Here is a 6,163-nt window from a genome sequence, read left to right on the forward strand (position 1 = left end):
ATCTCCGCTGGAGTGAACCGGCCCAGGCGAGGTAAACCTTGCTGACCCCTGCTCTAGGCCATGGTTTCGGCTAGATTTGCATTCATCACACAGTGGTCCATCAATGCCTGTTCTTTCTCCATTTATTCAAAGGCTAGTTCTCTTATCCCAAAGTTAGTTGCAAAATCTCAAATTATTCATGTTCCCATAGGCATCTGGTTGGCCACTATGAGAACAGGATGCGAGACGAGGTGGGCTTTTGGGTTTGATCCAACGAGACATTCAAGAGATGAAGAAAGCAGTGGCATTAGTGAGGTAAGAACAGCCTCATGGGATCGGACCACAATCCATCCCATCTACTGTTTAGTTTCCAAGCAAACCATGAATACAGGTTCCCGTGCTTTGACTCTAACAGCTGATTTTCAGAGGCACCTGCAGTCCTACACCTACTTATCTGGAAGCCCAACTGAATTAATGGGGCTTACTACTGAATAGATATTTGTAGGAGTATGCTATTAGCATCATAACCAACACCTCATGATAAATCTATTAGTTTGATCAGACCTTTTTGTTTATTTTATTTTTTAGCATTTCTATTATACAAGTGTACACACATAAATCATAAAACACGACATCTGACCAAAAAAAAAAAAAAAAAGCATCACTGGAGGTGTGTAAAATACTAAACATATTATTTCACAGTGTATTATTCTTCAATAAAAAAACTTGGAAAATACACAATAATAGTGAGTATTGCCTGCATATCTACACCATAGTGCGATATATGCTGGTTCATTTGTATATTTAACAAAATCATACCATACAGTGTAAAAATTGTTTGCCAGACTATATTACACCAGTGATCAACATTCATTAATTGCAAGTTAATTTTCCAAGTTCTGGCTATTACCATTCTAGCTGCTGTTAATATATATGTTCTTAATTCTTTACTTTTTAATTGGTCCATATCTGAAGTATATAAATTAAGTAAGGCTAAAGCTAGAGTTATTGGGATTGTCTGGACTGTAATCTAACTCTTTAAAAACTTTCTCCTAAAATTGTTCTATTTATGGCCATTCCCTCCACATATGTTGGTATGTACCTATAATTTAGCATCCTCTCCAACATGATGATTTTGCTCCTTGCAAACATTGTATTTTGCTCCTTGCCTGGGGCTCCTATGCAAGACATCCTTGCAGTTTCAAATTCCTTGGCAAAGAGAAGTCTAGGCCAGAAAGGCAGCTTCAAGACAAAGACTCATTCCCATGACCTTTGGCAGGTTTCTGTGAGTCATCTTTCAAAATGGGAGGTGATACCAATTCTATAGAAGCATGACAAGCTCCTTTTACGTTGAGCGAAATAACTGTGTGACGTTGAATCACTGTGTGAGGCTGGATCCTTGTCAGGAACAAATTATTACCATTATTATATATTACGTATTTGTTCACGCCCTGCCTTCTTCCCTGACGGGACTCAAGATGCTAACACCACACTCAATGGTGCAAAGCAAGAAAGCAAACATACCCAGAACCACATACGCCACATCATGCACAAATTGCCCACAAGGCTCACGGCTAGCTAGCCCAAGACATTTTGCTGCCCAAGATGAAGGGCAAGATAGTGACATACCCCACACCCCCAGTTGCACTTATAGAAGCTGGCCAAACTGGCAATTGGATCTTACTTCAACACCAGGGCTAGAAAAAGCTCCTCCGCCATGCCCGAGAGCAGCAGGCGACTTTAGGGGGCACAGTGCAGACCATATGGCACAAAGGGTTCTCTTCTCCAACTGCCACTCTGTGCCCCCATCATTTACCAACTGAAGTGCCTGCCCCTCTCTTCCTAATGGTAGGGCCTGGCCAGCCCTGCACAAAATTAGACCAACACCAACAACAGATACCTAGCTTAAATTTGTTGTTGTTCAGTCATGTCTGACTCTTCGTGATCCCATGGAATAACTGCTACCAAATGCCCTGATGTTGGGAAAGATGGAGGGCACAAGGAGAAGCGGACAACAGAGGATGAGATGGTTGGACAGTGTTCTCGAGGCTACTGGCATGGGTTTGGCCAAACTACAAGAGGCAGTGAAGGATAGGCGTGCCTGGCGTGCTCTGGTCCATGGGGTCATGAAGAGTCGGACACGACTGAACAACAACAACAACAACAACAACAACAACAACAACAAAGAGAGTATCTCCTAATGAGTAGCAGACAGATTTTTCTTTCTCTGCCCAGATATAACCTGGTGCAATTTAGGTCAAGAGGTGCCAGTGTGCCAAAGCCGTAAGAGTATTTGACAAGGTCCCTGGTCTACCAAGAGAATGCAGAGACATGCACAAAGGGGTGTCCAAACGTTCTGGTTTGAATAGCAATGAGTGATGCGAATTTTGCAACAGTGGCTTCACGTTCCCTTCTCTGCAGCATAGCAGAGGCTGCCATCACTGCAGGATGATCTGGGGAACCACTGAAGACCGCAGACAGACCTGCCCCTCTGAGGGTAAAACGCTCCCACTTTGATCAGGGGTGGGGGAACCTGTGGCCGTGTTTAGTTAGACTCCAACTCCCATCAGGCCTATCCAGCGCAGCCAACGGTCAGGGATGATGAGAGTTGTAGTACAGCAAACACTTGGAGGACTATAGGTTCTCCAGCTCCGATTTAGATCGATGGGCATTATGGAAGAGCACCACTGTGGGGAACACCCTGGTAGACTATGCCCCATGTCAGTAAGTGGAAAGTAGCTGCTATTTAGATTTTATGCCCAGATGACTTGGGCTTTCCCTGTAGCCCAGGTGGGTGAGCAGCCATCACCACTGAACTTTTCCCTGCCTGAAATAAACACACCATGGAATAATCCTAAAGTAAATAAAGTTTAATTGCCTGCAAATAGTTGCTGAGTGTCTCTCTTTTAATAGCTAGAGGCATACCAGCACCTGTTTATACTCAGTTCAGGAGCAGGTAACTAGAAGGTACAAAATCCCTTTGAACTCAGTACATAGGGACACATCTAACTCCACTAATAGATACAAAGTTCTGAAACACTTGAGAACCATTTGTATAATATTTCAGCATATGCCAACCCAAGGCATTTTTTAAAAAACAAACTTTATGAACTCAGGAGGATGTAATTTCTAGTGGAGTTTTTAATAGCAGCAGGTCAAGCAAGAATTCAGCAGTTAAAGCTTTATAAAACATGCAAACAAAGTTCACATGCTCATTTCTGCCTATCAGTCAACAGTCAAAGGGCCAGGGAGTCACAGAGACCAGGAGAAAGAAGACTGGCAGTCCTTCTTCTCAGGCTTGTTAGGTGAATCACCAGACCCTCAAGAAACACAATTATTTGCCCACAAAAACAGAGCAATGCTGCTAGTGAATGTCTGGTCCGAAAAGTTGGAAACCTGGGCATTTATTTACTCTGAAAACCTGGCTGTACCAGCCAGAAGTCTGACATAACTGTATTAGCCTTAAATGAAGCTTCAGTGCCATCTCCAAGGGCCTCGGTCAAGTGAAATGAAGGCCCCAGGAAGGCTGACCCATAAGCAAAACACATCTCAGGAAGTCAGCATAGCTCTAACCAGGGAATCAAAGGCTAATGTCAACCAAGAATGGATTAAAAAAATAATTTGGAGCAATGCATGTTTGTCAAATTTGAAAACGAAAAGCAATGGAGGTGTGAGGAGGAACAGCAACCACCCCAGATGTCTGTTTTGGTCTCTATGCTGTGATTCCAAGCATGTTCCAAACTGCTGCCATTAAGCAAAGCAAGATGGAGTGTTGCGGCTTTATTTTGTTCTCCCAGTTGGCCATTTGGCAACCCTACTGGGTGGCCTAGAACCACCACCAGCTTTCTTACCATGGGCAGGAACCCAGGGCTGAAATTCCTCCTCCTCTCCCATTGTGGTGGATTTTATGGGCACAGGAGAACTGCCCTCCTTTGCATATCGCCACCGGAAACCCAGGTGGGCCGAATGTAAATTGCTGGCGAGTTTCCTGCAGGCTATTTCATGCCGCCGGTTGCAAAAAAGATGAAAATAAAAATGCTGGTGTAAGCAGACCTTGGTTTGGCCCAGTAATGCGCAACACCTCATGTTGTTAAACTAGGAAAGTGCACACACAAACATACTCTAGAATTGCTTAGCAGAGTAATTATGTTTTTTAGCTGCCGAAAGGTATTAACAGATACACAGCCCAGCACGGTAAATAGAACACACACTGAAGGGCCATAGCAATTTGAGGTGTGTTTTTAAAAACACAGCAACACCGAGGAACACACCCGCAGCAGCAAAAAGCCAGCCGGCTCGGGACTATTGCAATCCCAAAGGTTGAAGAATTTCTGGGTTATTCCCAGCCTGCAAGGCCCAGATTGGGGGAGGGGGGGTCAAGAAGGTGCTCCCCCCCCTCTCCCCAGCTTGGGTTGCGTCGCGATCAGTTCAGGCGCGCTGCTTAATGGTTAACTCGGCCGCTTAGGAAGCCAAAGTCACAGCGAGCAGAAGCAGCAACTCTCCTCTTCCCCCTCCCTCGGCCCCGCAGCCGGCTCTCCTCCGGCGCCTCTTTGCAGAAAAGATGCCTCGGTTTCCTCTTGAGCAGGAGAAGTAGATGCGGGGGAGGAGGAGGGAAGAGGAAGAAAAGGGAAATCACTTTCTCCCCCGCTGCCCCCGCCCCAGATCCGGGGCAGAGCAGAAGCGCCCCCTTCCCAGGAGGCTTCGGATTGCGGACACCTTCTTGCTCAGGAAGGAACGGGAAAGTGGAGGTTGGGGGGCTTTGGGGGAGGGGCTACAGACGCTCCCCATTTGTAGGGAAGTCCGGGCCGGACGGTGGGAGCCACAAAGGCCCCGGAGGGCAGGAAAGGTCCAGACCCCAAAGTGGGAAAGGAGCCTCCATTTCCCACTCGACTCTATCCCACCCTACCTGTGCCACGAAAATCACCCCGAGAGGAGCAAGATCGGCGAAGGAGAAACTAACTCACACGCACCCGTCCGGCAGGTGTCCCGGGCAAAAACTTGCCTCCCTCGCCGTGGGTTGCCAGGCCGCGCGGTGGGGCTCTTCTGGGGCAGGTACCCCCAACCATTTCCCCCCCCCGGCCTCCTCCCCGCCCCGACGCCTCTCACCTGCTCAGCCACCGTCGGGCCCTTCCCGATCCCGGAGCTGCTTCGGCCAGAGCGCTTGTTCCCCCGCGAAGGCGACACCGCGACGGCGCCGCCTCCCGCTCCTGGCCACGTGACCCGCCCAGGTACTTCCCCCCGTGCACCTGAGTCAGGTGAGGCGCCGCCTCTCCGCTTACCTGGCGGCGGCCGAAGCTAGGAGGGCACGGCCTGGACGGCGGCAGCCAGCCAGCCAACCCGCGGGCCGGAGTTCCCACGAGCTGCCCTACCGGCCTCCTGCCCTGCGAGTGTCCGATCGTCGTGGGCGCCGCCCTTGCTCGACTTCGGCGGCGCTATGCCTAGGACGTGTTTGCCCGGCTGGAGCCATCGGCGCGCCTGGAGCTGGACGGAGTAGCAAGAGATGGAGGTGGGTCTCTGCCTCGAGGAGCTCAGGACCCCAAATTTCTCACTTGGCAAAACTACAAAGGGGAGGCAGATGGATTCCCGCGGCAGGTATATTGATAGGTATATTTGGGGTGGGGGTGGGGAAGAGATGTTCCCAGATTGAGTTCCAAAATCCTTTATAAGTATATAAAAATTTATTTATTTGACTTTTCAGATTAAAATTTTACAGTCACATATCCAAGATTTACAGCCACATATCTGAGATTGAGTTCCAAAATCCCCATCAATTGGTTCTGCCATTTCTTAAGTATGCTTGGCAGCTTTTCTTTCTGGCAAGGGTCTGGCATCTTGGCCACACCTATGTTAAATTAGAAATTCTCCAGGAGAAGCTTACAGGTGCAGAACAGAAAAAGACATCACCTGTTGAATTCCACTTGGCAAGAAGCTGATGAAGAAATAAAACAGGGTGGTCCAGTGTGTGGCCCTCAAGGCCATTTTGGGTGGCCCTTGGCAACTTTTGAGGCCCCCCCCCCCGGCCTTGGCACTGGGTAAGAGAGGGACTGGGCTTTGGGAAGGAGTTGAAAGGGCTCTGGCAGGGTCCTAGGGTAAGGTTACCAGATTTTTTCAATGAATCCAGGGACACTTTTCAACTTCCTACTACCGTCTTTCTCCTAAAATAAGACACCGTCTTATATTTTTT

At 48.2% G+C, this 6,163-nt stretch overlaps 1 protein-coding gene across 2 annotated transcripts in view; it reads right to left on the reverse strand.

The window, feature by feature from the left end:
* CRB3 (crumbs cell polarity complex component 3) overlaps nt 1-5,253 on the reverse strand; it is a 37,328-nt gene extending 32,075 nt beyond the window's left edge. For both annotated transcript variants that reach the window (XM_033173667.1, XM_033173669.1), the window contains exon 1: nt 5,086-5,253. The gene's annotated coding sequence lies outside the window, so the exon portion shown is untranslated. The remainder of the gene's footprint in view (nt 1-5,085) is intronic.
* Between the last annotated feature and the right edge of the window lie 910 nt (nt 5,254-6,163).

Source organism: Lacerta agilis, chromosome 16 (genome assembly GCF_009819535.1).
Source record: "Lacerta agilis isolate rLacAgi1 chromosome 16, rLacAgi1.pri, whole genome shotgun sequence".
Taxonomy (NCBI): Eukaryota; Metazoa; Chordata; class Lepidosauria; order Squamata; family Lacertidae; genus Lacerta; species Lacerta agilis.